Source organism: Aedes aegypti, chromosome 2 (genome assembly GCF_002204515.2).
Source record: "Aedes aegypti strain LVP_AGWG chromosome 2, AaegL5.0 Primary Assembly, whole genome shotgun sequence".
Taxonomy (NCBI): Eukaryota; Metazoa; Arthropoda; class Insecta; order Diptera; family Culicidae; genus Aedes; species Aedes aegypti.
The window spans coordinates 131,151,675-131,171,056 of NC_035108.1; the positions used below are offsets into that span (position 1 = coordinate 131,151,675).

Here is a 19,382-nt window from a genome sequence, read left to right on the forward strand (position 1 = left end):
GCGAAGCAATATTTTGCGAACAAACCTGACCACCGAATGTTCGAGTTCCTGCTAAAGATTTGCCACCCATTGGGTTGACAATTGTGGAATGTTTTCAGGGTTTATTAGGAAACTATCGACAAAAAAGCCGCAACAATTTTAATCTTCATTTCATTTGTTTATCAATAGAAAATATAAACTGGGATCTAAATTGACGTATAATGTCTGTTTTCATGAACTGAGTTCATGATTCAGGGATCGTGCTTCATGATTTCATGATTCAATTTTCCACTTTTCAGCACAAAAATCGGAATCATAAACGACAGGCATCTAAATACATGAATAGTGCTTATGTTTTCATGGACTGTTTTCATGATATCAGATCCTGCTTCATCGTTTCATGACCGAAATTGCCACTTTTCGTGTCAAAAATAGGAATCATAAATGACAGATGACTAAATCATTTTATTCATGATTCCAGCAACGTACAGCCGGCGTTACGGTAAAATGCTTCATGATTTCATGACTTTTGGTCATGGTGTATTTCATAACATGAAAACACACTTTCCTCCCGAAATCATGACTCATTCTCCTTATTTAGAGTACCCAGGCGTTGCAGAATTCGCTCTCATTTGAGAATGAAGCACGATCAAAGCAAGCAAAGAAAAACATCTCATCTGTTGCGGTCCACGATCGTCATTGTATCGCAAGGTGTAACAAGTCTGATAAATGGAAGCAGCGAGCGAGAGCCCCAACGAGAGAGCGATGATAAAATCCATTTTTCTCGCTTGTTTACCGTTGGGGATAGGTGTTTTTCTTTACTGGCACGATAAACAATCCACGAACTTCCAATAACAACAGTGTCCCCCAGGCTTGGAGCATGTTTAGAGGGGTTTTATCATGCACTACTATCCCCCCAATCTGATCAAACTTGTAGCAGTATACGATAAACAGTCTCTCATAATGTGCAGCATGTTATGATAGTTACAGAGAGCGATACGTGAGAGATCCTCTCAATTTTCTCAGGATTCAATCCCTGAGAGTACCGCATTTTTACCCGTATAATAACTCTGGCAGGTCGTCGTCTCGTCATCGACGAAAGAATGCACTACGAACGTCAATCCAAAATCGTCAACGAACAAATTTGTCTTCATTCCGTTCGCTCCCCTTTCTCAAACGAAGGAGGCGTTTATTGTATATTCGCTTGCTATGCACAAAACGGCGAATGCCATCCCAGAACTGCTTGTATTGGCAATTTAACCCATACTCCTCAAGCTTCAATAATAGCTTTGTTGGTAAGCGCGTGAGGTTGAAGATTCAGAGATCGTTTATTCGATTCCGGACACGTTTGATTTTTTTTGTTTTTGTTTTATTTTTTTCAAAAAGGCTCATAATCTATCGACGCGACGGTTCATATTTTTAGTCGGCTCAGAGCTCCTAAACGGAGATTCGACCATAACGAAGGAGGCTTATTTGTTCGTCATAACGCTGAGCCTTTGTGGCGAACAACTGCAGCAAACAACGATGGTTGAGTGACGATGACGATTCTTTTTTTAGTTTCGTCGACGACTTTTTCCATTTGGCGGTGACAATTGTCTACCCTGATGTCACCGTTCCCTACAAGGATAATTTATCCCCTTAGCCGAAAATAGTATCACCATTGCTACAAATTTCAAATGCAATCTGATACGTTACACATATGCAAATCGCTAAACTACGTAACCGAAAATGGTTCTGCCGTTCTTTTCGTCTTTTAACCAGCGGAAGAAAACTACATATTTGCAATTGCAACCACAAGAGTATTCCAGCTGCACGCTTCTCCCAACTGCAAATAAGGACGACGTTAGGAAGCTTCTGGTGGTTTAGCTGCCATCTTCATGAGTGGAAATTTCTGCTACCACTGAACGTTTATCGCAAATGTGTATGTGCTTATGTAAATTCGCATTTCAATTTGTAAGAGGCGGTGACATCTTTGCTACTCTTTGTAGTTGGAAACGCAGTCACAAATTGGTTATTCAAATAGCCAAAAGTGTCAGAAGCTTTTACGAATAAGTCTGACTCAAGAAATATTTAAATTTTAAATCACTTATTTGAACTGGGAGACATTTATTCTAAATATTAGCTTCACAAACAACAATAATTTAATTGTTTAATCGGACACTCGTGCAGTTTAGGAAAATTCTAGAATATGGGCGTAAGTTACATCACAGTTTTCACTTTCTTGATCCAAGTTTTTGTGAGAAAAAACATTAAAGCATACTTTTGATTAATTAGGAATTTGGCTCCGAATACTCTGTAGTGTTCAACCTATTGTCTTGCTATGAAAAATGCTTTCAACCTGTCATCTTGTCTTTTTATATTTTGAGATTTATCCTTCTTTGTCTACGTAGAGGGTTCAATCTGAACAGAATCACATGGAAAAGACGCTTTTATTCCAGGACGCGTTTAACTGTCTCTATACCAAAATCTGGCAAACCATTTAAATAGAATATGGTTAGCATTTTCTTCGTCTAGTGCTAGGTTGGTTTAGCGGCACGCGCTTCCTTGTTGTGCATTGGCTAAAACAATATAGCTCCAGTTTTCTTCCTGCAAAGCAGCCCAACAGGGAAAGGCGAAAACCGAAACCGGGACATACTTTTACCCCCCCCCCCCCCCCCCCCCCCCAAAACAAATGTGTAGCCCCGAAATCTGTTCAAATGCAATCCATTGTGGTTCTTACGGGACGGGGAACATGCACACGAAGCAAACTGTCACCAAGAATGGCATCTGTTTGGGGTGCGGGTCCGGAATTCAGTTTGGCATACTTCCGAAGGGGAGAATGTGGTTGAAATCGTTTAGATTTTAGGTCATACGGAATTTGTCGTAATTAAATGAGCAAATGTATAGCGCATGTTGCTATCGTGATGTGAGAGTCAAGTACTGGGAATTTGTGAGAGGAGGATTTCGATCAACGTCGATGCTTCTTATGAGGTCTTCCTAGCCTAGTGGACTACAAATCAACTTGCAGACAGTCTCAACACTAGTTTTTAGGAAAATTTCTTCAATGAGTGATCTTTAGTAAAAGTTTATTGGCCTCAAATTGCAATGGTCTTCGGCAAACATCTCCTTTAAAATCGCTTTTCTCTACATGAAGAATCTTTGCTATTTTTCATTCAATCCGAGTGAAACAGTCATCTTGAAATTATATACCACATTCCTCACGAGCTCCCGATAGAATCGGCAATCCCTGGAGAAATTATCGAAATTAGGACGCAGTAATTCACCCAGTCACCCGAATCGCAGCAGCACACACATAAAGGATGATGCTTTTAGTGCAGCGTGATAAATGATGATTCGATTATCTGGAAAGTAGTTTCCAATCGTTTGCCATTAGCCTTTTGTGTCCGCCGCATGTACATGTATGTATATGTAGAGCTATGTGTGCATGTATTTGCCCTGATCCTGGCAGCAGCCAACGAAAAAGCATTTACTCTCCCGGGAACGAAGATCCTTCTCAAAGAAAAGTGTATCCACCAGGCAGTGCATTTGCACTTGCAACAGAACTGCAGCATCCAACAAAACGATAACCGAAGTCTTTGGACCCTGCTGCCGTCGAGTATCTAGCATGAAATCCTTCGCTTCGCCCCATTCTGTGCTTCTTTGCAACTCTGTTGGAAGAAACGAATCACTTCTGGGTCATGGGAAATAACAACTGGATTGCGTTTCAGCGCACCTCGCGTATCCCAACAACTTCCAGCGTCATCCCCGTCACGGTTTGCGATGCTCTGCCGGTTTTCTTTATTATCTCTGGGTTGGGTGCGCGAAAGCGAGAAAGTTATGACAGACGTTTCTAAGAATTTAATATCGAAGGGCTTTTCCCGAGCTGAAAAGGACCCGTTTCCAACCTCTCGTACCTTACATGTGTTTTGCCGTAAGCCGTTGGGATCGGTATCTCGGGTTCGCTCGAAACAATGGGCGGGAAAAGGGGTAGAAATTTAATCTTTATAATCTTCATTGAAAGCATGGAAGTTTGTGGGTTTTTGCTTTTGCTGCGAGTTGGGAGAGCCAAGGCCATTAGAGTAGGTTTCATTTTGCTGTTTATGTTCGAAAATATTGGTAATTAAATTATCGTAACATGATTCACCGTGCTCGCGATTAAATTGAGTTTGTTCAGGTACGTTGGACCGAAACGGTTAAGTGCTGAATCATTGCGGATTCTAATAAGGGATTTATAATTTTAAAAATAATGCTTTGTCAAACCGTTTTGTATAGGTCTACTTGACTGAAAACTGATATGATATTTGAAAAACTATCTTTCATTATTGCTTAAAAGTATACCTTCCTACCTATATACTTAGTCGGTCTTGGGCGATACTTCTCCAGTTGCCCCAAACATTTAGAGTTGCCAGATCCTCTTGCACTGCACACAACCAGCGTATTCGTGGTCATACCTTTCTTGGGAAATCGTTAAGACATTTTTTAACCTTTCTTGGGATATCATTAAAATATTTATTTTAGACATTACTACTAGTATTTTACAGAGACTCTATCAAACATAGAATTTTTCAGTAAGACCCTTATCAGAATTTCTCCAAAAGTTTTTTCAGAGTAATTTTTGACTGTAAAACTCTTTGGAGTGTTTTTTTTTATAAATTCTTCAATTTTTTTTTTGTTTTTAGAATCAACTACCCCAAGAATCCAAAATTACTTCTAGACCACAAAAATTCCTACATAGAGTCATATAAAAGCTACTCTGTGGATGATTTTAGAAACTCCTAACAGTTATTTTCTCGGGAGCTCTTCTTAATATTTCTTTGAGCATAATTTGAAAACTTTGTCCAGCATTTCATACTTAGATTTTAACATAATTTACCTAAAGAATTCCAGATAAATTCATCCCAAAGTATGGAATGCTTCAGAAATTGTTTCAAGAAGTATTCCAAGGATTTATTCATTTTTTTAATAATTTCCTCTCTCCTTCATGAACAATAATTATGAAAATAAAACCAGAAGAAATGCAAAACTATTGTCTTCTAAAAAAAACTTAAGAAATTATTTCATAAAGTCTTAGAAGGATTACTCCAGGATTTTTTTTTTTGTGTTGAGATATTTTATTTGAATTCTGCATATTAATATTTGATAGAGCTCTGAGAGATATTCATTGATAATGTATAATAACAAAAATAAAACCCAAAGGAAGCAGTGAATGAAGTCCTGAAGATTTTTTTTCCTATGATCTACCTACATTCAAATGAATACAAGGAAAAATTCCTGTGTCAATGTTTGGAGGAATTCTGAGAAAAAATATTCTAGGTAAATCATAGGATTAATTGCTGGATAAACACATGCGAGATATTTAAGATGAACTTTGTTATACTATCTGGAGGATATCAAAACATTAGTTTCAAAAATTCTTAAAAATGTACATGTATACCGTTTTGATTCATATTACGGACAGCTTCAAATTCCGGACACTCTACTTTGTATGGGAAACATTTCAGACGAAATTTTTCAATTTTTGTCATTCAAAAGTACTCACTTTCAGAGCTCGTTTTAATAGTCATTTTGAACTGATATCTATTAAAATGTATAATGCTGAATTGCCTTAGGCGTCTATTTAGTGGTTTGACAATGTGAATTGATTATACGATATTTCTATCTCTGCTTTGAATGAGCTGTCCGGAATTTGAATCAAAGTTGTGGAATCAAAATCTTCACCCACCATTTGAAAGCTAAGTGTTTTGGAGTCTTGATATCGTGAAGGAATCATACAGAATGTTTTTTTTTTTTGTATGCTTTCTGATGAATTATTCTTTACTGGGGTCTTAAGTGTCCGTAATATGAATCAAAACGGTACAGCCATTTCATGAAAAACCGATCTAGTGGGTCACCGAATTCTGTGAAAATTTGCTATTTTGTTCCTTATCCGAACTACGAATACACGTGTTTTAGGATTTTTTTGATAAGGGTGGTCATTTTCGAAATAGAGTGACCATAAAAATCGTGATTTTGCCAAATTTTTATTTTTTTTTTAATTATAACTTTTGAACCGCTTGACCGATTTTCAATTTTCTTGGACGAAATGAAAGCCAAAGATTTTGACTTATCAAGAAAAATATAAAATTTCACCAAAAATTTGTGTTTTTACATGAAAAAAAAGCAAATAATAAATTTCGTGTTTTGAAGGCCTTTTAACCAAAGGGAATATTGCTGTTCTCATTTTGTTTCTTGAAAGTTAAAAATTCTAGTTTTTTAGGAAATATTTGTATCTTTTAATGTAATACATTTTTTTTTCACAGTTTTATATTTTTTTTCCTGAAAAGTTGAAATCTTAAGCCTTAATTCCATAAAAAAAAGATTGAAAATCGGTTGTGCTGTTAAAAACTTATGACTTTTTTTTATGAAAAATCTATTCCGCTGAGGCCTACAGTGTGTGCCGATGCAAAATGACTGTTTTATTATTTAAAAAAGTATATTTCAAAAAATAGAAAACATACATCGCTGAAAATTTGACAGCAAACGTAAAATTCACTGAACTTTCAAGAAGAAATGAGAACCGCAATAGCCACTTTGGTTCCGAGGCCTTCAAAACACGTAAAAACTGAAATATTTGACTTTTTTCATGTAATTTTTTTTTTTGTAAAATTTTATGTATTTTCTTGAAAAGTCAAAATCTCTAGCTTCAATTTCGCTCAAAAAAGTTGGAAATTGGTCAAGCAATTCGAAAGTTATAATTTTTAAAATAAAAATTTCGCAAGGTTTCGATTTTTCTGGTCACCCTTGGCAAATAATAAAAAAATACGTGTATTCGTATTTTGGATAAGGAACAAAATAGCAAATTTTCAAGGAATTCTGTAACCCACTAGATCGGTTTTTCATGGAATGGCTGATCTAGGTGTTCTATGTTCTATGATTATTCTATGTATTACCTAGAGTAATTCCCAAAATAATGCATGGAGGATTACTTGGAAAAATGTACAGGGAAAATTCGTAAACCATTTCCAATTACCTGAAGAATTTGGCAAACTTCGTTGAACAAGATTAATTTGCATTGATGTAGAATCTGCTAGGATATTATCTTTAAACTATTCAAATCAAATTACTGGAAAAATCTTTAGAGTATTTTTTAAGGATCCCTGCTTGAGATATTGATTGGAAAAGTTCTCAATGGAATTCGTAGTTTGGTTAAATTCCATGTTATTTTCCGAAACAAAACGCAGTTTCTGGAAGTGTTTCCAAAAGAGTACCTAAAGGAGTTCTTGGAGGTTAACGAAACCGAACTTTTTTTTTGTTAATCGCAGGGTAGTGAAGAACTTCATGCAGACATTGGAGCAATTTTCGCTGAAACCAGGCCGCCATCGGCATCCATCGTTAGAATTCCAATTTTATGTCACTGATCGCTAGTTTTCGATAAAACATAAGGGTGGTCCTTTTTGTTTTCTCAAATTGGTGGACCCCTCGTACGCCAGCTAGCTGAATAGTTTGCGAAAAAGCCCATATTTTTATAAATCTTGGGTATTTCTTCACGTGATAAGTCTCATATTTCGCTTGGAACACATGGCAAACTTAGTGGCATCGTATAGAGAAAAGATATAGCTTTCATTTAAACTTGAAAAAAAAAAATGGCGGTTATTTTGAATTTGGTCGCCATGTTGAATTTTGTTAGAAACATCGTTTTTTCGCCATTAGCGTACCGCTAGTTTTGAATTCTGAGATCACCATCAGTAAGCTGAGGAAAAATTTCGTAAGATAGGCTACAAAAACTATGTTAGCAAAGGTATTTACCCTATGGTATGAACGATTTTCTAAATAATATTAAAATAAAAAAATAGAAAATGAGATAAAGAATTCCGAAGGAATTTCTGAAATTATTTCTTATCTGATTCCTAGGCAAATACTTGAAGTAATTTTAAGATTAATTATTCTCAAAATAACAGATGCTTAAAAAAACATCCGTGGCGAACTGTTGAAATATCTTAAAATTACATTAAATCAATTAACTCATTACGAGTGGTAAAGATAGATAAATTATGGGTGAAATTATGAAAAAAATCAAATCCATGTGGTCGGCTGGGATTCGAACCCAGGACTCTTGTATGCTAGACAAGCACTTTGTTAACTAAGCTACCGAGACACTTGGTGACCTAATAACTTAGAAGGTTACAAGTTTCGAATTCAAATTCCAACAGATCACGCAGACCCTTTTCACAACCATCCATCTCATAGACACACGCGCGCAGAGCGAGTGACATTTTAATCAATGTTGAAACTGTTTGCCTACATTGCTTCCATAACAACTGTATTGTGAAAGAGTGAAGATGCGGGAAGGCTATCAACGTTTCGTTCTCACTCAAGTGACGACATGATTACTACAGAGAGGCAGTCACTCTAATATAAATTGGCGCTTATATTGAGCCTTAACCTTAACTTTCTAAGTTATTATGTCACCAAGTGGCTCGGTGGCTTAGTTGGTGAAGCGTTTATCTACCATACAAGAGTCCTGGGTCCGAATCCCGTTTTTTTTTTCATAATATCACCCATAATTTATCCATCTTTACCATGCGTTAATAACCATGCAGATTGGATTTCCGAACAGCGTCAATTCACGTTCAAATTATGTTGGATAAGATTGTCGGTAGAAGTTTGCTTTTTAACCGAATTCCTTAAGTTTATTATTATTGTTTACGTAAATTTGCGTCATGATGAACTTCAAGACACAAATTTTACGTAAACATGAATTCAGAAGACCATCTTTTAAAAATTCGAAACAAATATATATACACCTTTGTAGCAAGCCTGTTGAATTTTCTTTTCTTTACGGTCAGCCAGGGCAACGGCCCTCTCCTACCCCCTCTGGCTACGGCCATAAACTCCGTGGATACTGACTCTCAAGTTGTTCACATTGATTTTTTCCCATTCATCTAGTTGTTGGTACGTTGCAGTTTGGCTATTTCTGGAACTCGAAATAACCGCTCCTGACTTTTATCTACTACGAGATAATAATCCGAGTCAGTATAAGGGCACGCCAGATGCGTTTACGAATATTGTTACGTGCGATTCTTACCCTCATTGATTGCCATCTTTCTAGCGTTAGCGAAGGTTACAAGCCACAGGTTATTCATCATTGGTAACGGAATGAAGGCTCTCCGTTCGAATGACGGATCGGGAGAAATCATACAAACTTACAAAGAAGCCTCACAAAACAGACTCTTATTACAAACTGATTCAAATTACGAATTCCGGATCTAGTTCGTAATATGAGTATCCAATATATTCAGGCTATTGAATGCTTGTTTTGACCATCTATAGAAAATTTTCCAAACTTATTTGTTTCTTAAAGACAAGTTCTGATTTTCTTGAATAAACCATTCATCTTGAACGAAGGTATCTTCTAACTTCAGTGATAATACTCATAGACTTTTTAATAAATAGATACATCCAACGACCAACTTAACGATACGGCTCTTTTCAATCGAAAAAAGTGTTACTCTTCCTCAACAACCGGAAACTTCACTCAAGCTTACTCAATTATTTATCACGGAAAATCTCTGCCGACCGAGATTCTAGCTAAATCTTCCTCTTTACCCAAAACTAACCGCCGTTTTTCGTCGCCGTTCTTCTTCTTTTGTCAGTCATACTCCGCACATGTACTCACACATAGACCCCATCCCCACCGACCCAGGGAACAACAGCCAGTGTGTGACCGTAAAAAGTTTACTTCCTCGCAAAAGGCTCAAACTTCCTCCCAAAGTGACACACTATTCTCAGAGTTGCCACGAGCGCGCTTGTGTGTGGGAGCGAGGGACAGCAACCAAAGGCGTATTAACTCACCTGATAACCTGTTCCCGTGTCCTTGCCGTACCACGTTCGGGGCATGACGAGATTAAGAGTATGCGATTGTTTTTCATGTCTACACGAAACGAGATGATACACGGAATTTCTAACACTGAGAATAACGAAACTTAAGTTTTTTTCAGCAGAACGCAACTAAATGTACCAATAACTTGAAAACATAAATTTCAACTTATTGGACTCCATGGTATTCCGCGAAATTTCGTTTGCGCGGTATTTCTCAGAATTAATCAAAATATCGAATACCCTTTGACGAGATCCAGGAAAAACGATAGAGAAACTTGGTTACCGCTCTACTGACGACGGAAGCCTGAAGCTAGAGGGACATCGTATGGGGGGATCTTTTTTCCTTGTCATTTCCTGGGCCACCAACCAACAACCGAAAGCCACTGCGAAAGTGCCATTTGAAGCGGAAAAGTTCATTCATAAATCATGAACTAGTGGTGGCGACCGTGGTAACCTAGAAAGCTTACAGAACAACAGGAACAAAAAAAAGAGTGCCGTTGACGTTGACGACCGGCCCACAGTGGTTGCACTCCTTACAAATGTTGGCCAGAAGAGCAATTCTAATTCGAGTCCGCAGCTACAAAGCAATGCCAGGTGTCTGTGTCGATTCCCGGTCGGTCCAGGATCTTTTCGTTATGGAAATTTCCTTGGCTTTCCTGGGCATAGAGTATCACCGTACCTGCCACACAAAAATGGCAACTTTGTCAAAGAAAGCTCTCAGTTAATAATAGTGCTCATTGAACACTAAGCTGAGAAGCAGGCTTTGTCCTGGTGAGGCATAATGCCAAGATGAAGAAGAAGAAGAAAAAGAAGACGTAAATTTATTGGCAAGCAAAATACTCTACATCAACACAATTTTACATGAAATGACGAAAATTTGATGGTATTTGAACTAAAAAATACGCCATTGTTGGAAAATTACGTCCAATTTGACAGACAATGTTTGCGATGCAAACAATTTTAAGTTCAATGTGGCAAAAAATGACGTCATATGTAGCTTTAATTTGCGTCAAAATATTCAAGCAAATAATAAGGTTTACTCTTTCGAACTTCGAAAACTTCAAATGGGTCAATTCCAGCTGTCATCGCATGATGTGAAAAAATAGAAAAATTTATTAATCGATACTAAACCTTTGGGAATTACAATTGGTCCATACATGAGTTCACTAATTTGACGTTTGGGCGGTGCCGATTTCACTGGTTCCCATGGTCACATACTACGACACCGTTCAAACGTCAAATAGTTAACCTGTGCATAAGTCCATTCAATACTCAAGAAATTAAGTAAAAAATAGGGTAGATGTATCATTAGTGGAGGTACTAAGCACGATTGAACTTCATTTATACGCCCAAATTCAAGATTCGCAAATAATGTACACGTAAATGTTTCAACGGGAAGTGACGATAGTTGACTTAATGAGAAAAAATGATTTCATCACAGTAATCCACGGCATGTCAGTGAAAAATAAAACCTCCACTATTGGTACACTGTTTCTTTAGTTGCGGTATATTTTTAATTTGTGTTCCTATAGTTGCAGTATCCGTGGTTTTCTTATGCGATCCTCCTCTATAGGAACACTTTACCGCAACTATTGGTACAAGCAAGTAAAGTTTTAAAAATTATAGTGATATTTCATCAGTTTTAAAGCAATTTGAATGCTTTTTTCAACTATTCCGTGTATCAACAAGCCAATACGTCGATTGGCAGTGTCGGTTCTGTGGTTAATGTAATAAAATCTGTGAAAACGGCACTACCACAACTATAAGAACACACGCAACTAAGGGAACACTTACCCTATCAGCGAAGGAATTTTAAAACTCCTTTCTATTACTTTTGCTCAGATTAGGGCCACTGTGCAACCGGCCGGGGGATGAATGTTTCGTGGAAAAACTTTGCGAGTGGATTTGTGTACCAAGCAACGGTTTTCTCTGTGTATTTTTTTTCTCGAACTTCTGGAGGCTGGGGAGGGTGACAAAAGCGTATTGCCCCGTGGCATGGATAAAGTGGCTGGCTGTTGAAAGTTGTTCGGCGTGCGCTGCAGGTGGGAGAGGATGACTTTTTTTTTATATATTTTGGGAGCAGTTTAAGGGCACAAATGTTCTGGAACATGGAAAATTCAGAAGCTTTTCCGGTGAATGAGTTGAAACATGAATATTAGAACTGTGGCAGAGGGGGGTTTCGATTGAAATATGGAGCATAATTACATTTTATAGATGTGGAGATAGCTATAGAAAGCTAACTTAAATGATAGAAGGAGATATATCTGTTGTTCCCATCAATTTTTACGCAAAAGATTCTTCTAGAATTTAAAAGTATGTTTACGTTCATTTCATTTATTTTTCCAATGCTTTAGCTTTTTTGCATTTTAACAAATTTTTATTGAATCGTTTGGATAAAAACATAAACATATCAAAATAAGGTAAATGTTAAACCAAATTTTATACCACACTTTGTATTCCTTTTTGGATATCAAATTCATATGTTTTGAAAAACATGCATGTTTGGGCATTGACTGCAAGACATTTTAACTGAAAATTCATTTTATAAAATAAAATCATTTATAAGCGGTTTCTTCACCATCGCTTAGGCCTTAAACCTGGTTTAATCGTATGGGTAAACGTGGTTTACGGCTTAAGCGAAGGTGAAGAAATCGGCCCTTAGTGGTTAAAATATATGTAAAATAGCATAACATTTTTTGACGCTTCTACCTAAGTAAGCATGAAAAAGTACAAACACAAAAGAAAGCGTAAGTTTCAATTTCAATTAGAGTGGTTCACAAGTCAATTAGAAGCGTAATAATCCAAGCAAGCAAAACAATCTAAGTATTGCTGTTTGCATTTGAGGTGCAAATCTTCACCAAATGTGCTCCAAATGCGGTAAAACAAAACAATCAAAGGACACCTAGCCACGATTATCTAAATCACCGCCGACCTAGCAAGAAAAATCTATCTGACATCGCATTACTTGAGGAAAATTTTACCGCGTTTGGTGTTCCTGCATTTGATATTTGCATTTCAAACGCACACAGCAATAATAGCAAATTTTGATATTGAGAGCTAAAAGTTATATTTATTTGATAGATTATTCTTCGCAACCATTCCTCTCTATAAGGGGTCATGCACAAATTACGTCACGCTCCAAGGGGGGGGAGGGGGTCAAGCTAAGCGTGACAAGTGTGATTTCTCAATTTTTCGACGGTTTCCGGTATTGGGTGCTGTCCGGTACTGGGGGATCTTCCCTTATAGGAGATAAAAGATCTGCAAACAATATATAAAATTGAATCGTGGAATAACTGCGAACTATTTATTTGATCTGCAAACATCAAATTCAGCTATGGATCTTTCATCTCTTACTTTACTTTACTTTTGCTGGCTCCACGTCCTCCAAGACATGACCTGCACCACAATGTTACGTCAACAAACTCGGTCCGTGGCTGCTAACCTCCAATTTGTCGTTCGCCCTACACTTCCAAGATCTTGCTTCACTTGGTCAAAACACCTAGCTCGTTGCGCTCCCCTTCGTCTTGTACCGGCCGGATTTGAGGTGAACACCATTTTTTCGGGATTGTTGTCCGGTATTCTCACAACGTGTCCCACCCATCGTACCCTTCAAGCTTTGGCGACTTTCTGGATACTGGGTTCACTGTAGAGTTGCGCAAGCTCGTGGTTCATTCTTCTCCTCCATACGCCGCTCTCACATACTCCGCCGAAGATCGTCCTAAGCACACGTCGTTCAAAAACTCCTAGCGCTTGCAGGTCCTCGTCTCATGACACTATCACGTCTCATGCCACTACCTGTCTTATCAGCGTCTTGTACATGGTACACTTAGTACGGAGGTGAAGTTTACCAGACCCCAAGGTCTTGTGGAGTCCGTAGTAAGCACGACTTCCGGCAATGATACGTCTTCGAATTTCTCTGTTACAGTTGTTATCCGACGTTATCAATGATCCGAGGTAGACTAATTCGTCCACCACCTCGAACTCATCTCCGTCGATTATCACGCGTCTGCCAATGCGAGCTCTATCGCGCTCGGTTCCTCCAGCCAGCAGATATTTCGTCTTCGACGTATTTACCTTCAATCCAACCCGATCTGCTTCACGTTTCAGCCTGGTATACTGTTCAGTAACCACCTGGATCATTCTTCCGACAATGTCCACGTCGTCAGCAAATCAGATAAACTGGCTGGATTTATTGAAGATCGTGCCCCGCATGTTGAAACCCATCCGTTTACAACACCTTCCAGCGCAATATTGAATAGGAGGCAGGAAAGATCCTCGCCTTGTCGAAGTCCTTTGCGTAATTCAAACGAGTCCGCTAATGCACCCGATATCTTCACACAGCACTGTACACTATCCATCGTTGCCTTGATCAGTCTGGTCAGTTTCCCGGGAAAACCATTCTCGTCCATAATCTTCCATAGCTCTTCGCGGTCGATGGTATCATAGGCCGCTTTGAAATCGATGAATTGGTGGTTCGTAGGGACTTGAAATTCGCGACACTTTTGGAGGATCTGCCGCCACATAAAGATGTGGTCTGTCGTCGATCGCCCGTCCACAAAACCGGCTTGATAACTTCCCACAAATCTGCTTGCCAGTGGCGATAGACGGCGGAAGATGATCTGGGAAAGCACTTTATAGGCTGCGTTAAGAATGGTGATCGCTCGATAGTTCTCACATTCCAACTTGTCACCCTTTTTGTATATTGGGTATATTATTCCCTCCTTCCACTCCTCCGGTAGCTGTTGTGTATCCCAGATCCTGGCTATCAATCGGTGCAGACAAGTGGCCAACCTGTCCGGGCCCATTTTAATAAGTTCCGCTCCAATACCATCCTTTCCAGCTGCTTTGTTGTTCTTGAGTTGTTTGATAGCATCCTTAACTTCACCTATTGTGGGAGTTGGCACATCTCCCTCATCCGCCGTACTGATGAAGCCATTCCTCCTGCTGTATTGATCTACCTCTTCTGCGCCGTTTAGGTGCTCATCGTAGTGCTGCTTCCACCTTTCAATCACCTTACGTTCGTCCGACAAGATACCTCCATTCTTATCCCGGCATATTTTGGCTCGCTTCACAAAGCCTTTGCGGGATGCATTAAGTTTCTTGTAGAACTTACGTGTTTCTTGAGAACGATACAGTTGCTCCATCTTTTCGCACTCCAACTCTTCCAGGCGGCGCTTTTTATCCCGGAATAGATGGGTTTGCTGTCTTCGCTTCTGTTTGTATCGTTCCACGTTTTGACGGGTGCTTTGCTGCAGCATCATCGTCCGCGCTGCATTCTTCTCGTCCAAAACCGTCTGACACTCCTCGTCGAATCAACCGTTCCGTCGATTTCCTTCCACGAACCCAATGGCACCTTCCGCTGCGTTGTTTATGGCTGCTTTGAGACTACTCCAGCAGTCCTCAGGAGGGGCTTCGGTGAGCTCTCCCTCTTCCGCCAAAGTTGCTTCAAGGCTTTGCGCGTAGTCAGTTGCGACTTCGGGTAGCTTGAGTCGTTTCAGATTGTGCCGTGGACGGCGTTGGTACCGAATGTTGTTCACAATCCGACTCGATGTTTGTGCCGCGATAGGTTCTGACGTCGATTATGTCCGAGAAGTGTCTTCCATCAATCAAAATGTGTTGATTTGCGATTCAGTCTATTGGGGTGATCTCCAGGTGTACCGATACGGGAGGCTGTGCTGGAAGTACTACGTATGGCCATGTTTTTGAAGGCGGCGAAATCAATCAGTCTAAGGTCGTTTTCGTTCGTAAGCTGGTGAGCGCAGAACTTCCCTATAATTGGTCTAAATTTTTCCTCCTGGCCAACCTGAGCGTCGAGATCTCCAATAACGATTTTGACATCATGGCTTGGGCAGCTGTCGTATTCACGTTCCAGATGTGCGTAGAAAGCGTCCTTATCGTCATCGTCACTTGCTAGGTGAGGGCTGTGCACGTTGATTATGCTGATATTGAAGAAACGGATTTTAATCCTCAATTTGCACATTCTGTTGTCGATTGGCCACCATCCAATCACGCGCCTCTACATTTCGCCCATCACGATAAAAGCTGTGCCCAGCTCATGTCTGCTGCCGCAGCTCGCAGCTACCATCCCTATATGTACACTCCCGTGCATAAGTTTGGGTTCACCCCCTGAAAAACATACAAAAGAGTTCAGTCCATATCTCTGGGATTACATGTCCAATTGAAACTCTCTAAGCCGCATTCGAAAGGCAAAGAGTTATTTTATCTTCGTATGTAGTTTTTCAAAAACATTTTTTGAATTTTGTACACAAAATGTTTACTCAAAGTTGTGAAATTTTTCAAAAAACACACTGAAAGAACATAGCTAATTTCCTCAGCATTGGATCGACGAAAATTTTAAAACAAGGTGTCATTAGAACCCAAACTTTTGCACGATACACCATACTGAGGGGTGAACCCAAACTTTTGCACGATGACTTGAATGACTGTTTCATTTATTTTGAATAGTTTTTAGATTTTTACGCAAAAATTTCGTGAGCGCTCTTCGAAGAATACAAGATTACGGTTCTAATGACACCTTGTTTTAAAATTTTAGTCAATCCAATGCTGAGAAAATTAGCTATGTTTTTTCAATGTGCTTTTCGAAACATGTCACAACTTGAAGTAAATATTAAGTATACAAAATTCAAAAAATGTTTCTGAACAACTACATACGAAGTAAGAATAACTCTTTGCCTTTCGAATGCGGCTGAGAGAGTTTTACTTGGACGTGTAATCACAGAGACTGGGACTGAACACTTTTGTATGTTTTTAGGGGGTGAATCCAAACTTATGCACGGGAGTGTATGTACCATCGACCCTTTCCGGCAAACCTCCTGCAGCGCTATGATGTCGAACTTGCAGACCCTCAATGATTCGGAAAGAATGCGGGTACTTCCCAAGAAATTGAGAGACTTATAGTTCCACGATCCGAGTTTCCATGGACGGACTAACGCGTTTTCGATGCCTGAGTCTATGCCAATTGTTCCGGTACAAATTTATATTGTATGCTTCCTATATTGATGATTTTTATGGCTGGCTTGTAAGGCCTACACCAACCCTCTGTCTCGCCGGAGGATCATCGTGCACAGCACTGTTTAAAGTCCCACGCTGGCACTAGGACGATGATCAGCCTCTCTTAACAAGGAGAAAAGACGCTGTCTTGAGCCGCCCCTAACATGGAGAACAGACGCTCTGATAAGCTACACCCTCAGAAGAGAGAAGCCCTCCTTCCCAGGTGTCACCACGGGGAGGTAGGGATAGGAGTTACTGGACAAGAGGCTAAGGGGTCTATTTATACCTGCAGGTACGCGAAGTACCAATGGTACGCATTGTTTAGTCATTTACCACCCCTATCATCTCTTATGTCGATAAAATTTTCTATCGATCTTCCGCAAATGTACCAAAACGAGTCACCACAAGGATCGACATAGAGATCTCCACATGAATCTTCAAAATAATGTTCGAAAGAAAAGGTCGTCACAATGACCACCGAGGTTTTTCAAAGGGGTATCAACAGTTACCTACACAGGAGTCCCTAAAGCTGTGTAGCATTTGTAGGCTTCCACAGCTAGCTTTACAGAGAGGTTCATAAAGAAGTCGCCATAAAAGTGTCACCAGAGGTTGTCACAAAAAAAATCCTCACAGAGGTTCTCATGAAGCCCGAGGAGGTTTTTCCACAACAATATTATGTCATGGTATCAAAATTAATCAAAACAAATAACTCATGAAACCAGTTAGCTCGATAATTCAGCACGATAATAGCGTTTAACGCGCATACACGCAATAAATTGAAAATGAAAAGCATCATTAATAGCAAAAAAATAGAAAATGCCGATTCGTGATTTAGATCTTGTCATCGTGATTCAACACATCTGATTTTCATGAACTGTTTTCACTAGTTCGGGAACAAACTTCTTGTCTGCACTCTGGCATCTTCATTTCGTAACGCTCCAAACACTATGATTTTAAAATCACGATATCGTTAACCCATAAATTCATATTTGTGATTTGGTTCCTGGCAGCGCGAACTCTGTTCACGCGGGCTGTCAATAATAATAACGCATGCGCAAAACCTAGTAGTCAACAAATGAGACCCGAGTGTTGAACTGCAGTTCATTTTCTGGCTATACCTTCATCTAAATGTTAAGATTCAGATTATCCAGACGTTGCTCCTGCTAGTTTCTTCTAGTTTGAAATATATTACTTACTGGTATATTAAAGCGATCATAAGCTTTGCAAAACGCTGTAGTTTCAGAGCTTTTGCATGGTCTTATTATTCAATTATAAATTAAAGCAAGCTTGTTGTCTATTGAAGTCGTGCAGCATGTGAGTTATAAAAATATTTAATTTAATTAAATATTCTCAAACGTTTGTATATATTGTTGAAGTATAGTTTCCAGAAAACAAAACTGATTGAAATTCGAAATATAGAACGATATAGATTCTTAATGATTTCTTTCGTGATAATTATTAGCTACAATCTTTTTTCTACTTATCAATTCGTATGAATCAACTTCAACTCAAAATATGAAGAAATCGAACCATCCCTCTCACCTCTTAAATCCTACAAGCCAACTTCCCGACGTCGATCATGACCACATCGTCCAAAGTGATTAATTCCGTGGGAAACTTGCACACCCGCAAGTCTCGTGAACGATTTATTATAAACTGGTCTCGGCAGCCATGTATGTCACCCGGAGCAGTCGATAGTGTGAAGTAGATTAACTCCTGCTTCGGAACCTTACCGTAACGACTGGTTGTGAATCGTGTGTGGAGGCTGAGATGATGTTGTAATTCACTCGAATGTGCCCATAAAAGTCGCCACCTAAACGAGCGGGTGGTCAACCAATGTGTGAGATTATCTTCCGCGAATATCGATTACCATTCCAAATGACGTGATTTATCGAAGATAGATATTTATGAAATAGCTTTCAATTTTAAAGAATCAACAATCATTTCGGAAAACTTCTTCTTAAACCATCAAACACCCGATTAACAATTCCTCAAACCCTTCATCCCTCATCAGCTGTGGAGGAACTCCTTCTTTGGTTCGGTCGTTTCTCATTCGGTTGTTTGATGACATTATCGTTGGCGCGTCGAGCATGAGAAACTGCACCAGGAAGAAAACGTAAATTAACATCTTAATTAAAAAAGTTTTCCCCCGCGTCGACAACAGAGCGGACGCCGCCCCCGAACAGTAGCGGCGTCCTTTGGAGACGACTTGGGACACACCTCGAAGCAGACCACTTAAAAAGTGCTCCATCTTATGTCTGCAGTAGCAGCGACTGAAGCAGCATGGGGAAACTTTTTTTTTTTAGTTTCCGTTTGTTTTATCTTATAATTCATTTAGATTTTCTCGCTCGTTCAATTATGCTCATTATTTAATTTCACTCGTCGTTCGTTAAACTATATTAGATTGAACACCTATCGCCGCACCTTGGCGAGAAGTTTTTTTGCTTGTCTACTACACCCAACCAAAGTGAACTTCGAAATGCATAAAAAAATCTTATGTTATTTTCGCTATAAGAATACATATGAATGTCTTAAGAAATCACAAATATTTATGA

At 39.1% G+C, this 19,382-nt stretch overlaps 1 protein-coding gene across 1 annotated transcript in view; it reads left to right on the forward strand.

Moving 5' to 3' along the window:
- LOC110676024 overlaps positions 1-19,382 on the forward strand; it is a 540,392-nt gene that overhangs the window by 494,515 nt on the left and 26,495 nt on the right. The window lies entirely within an intron of this gene.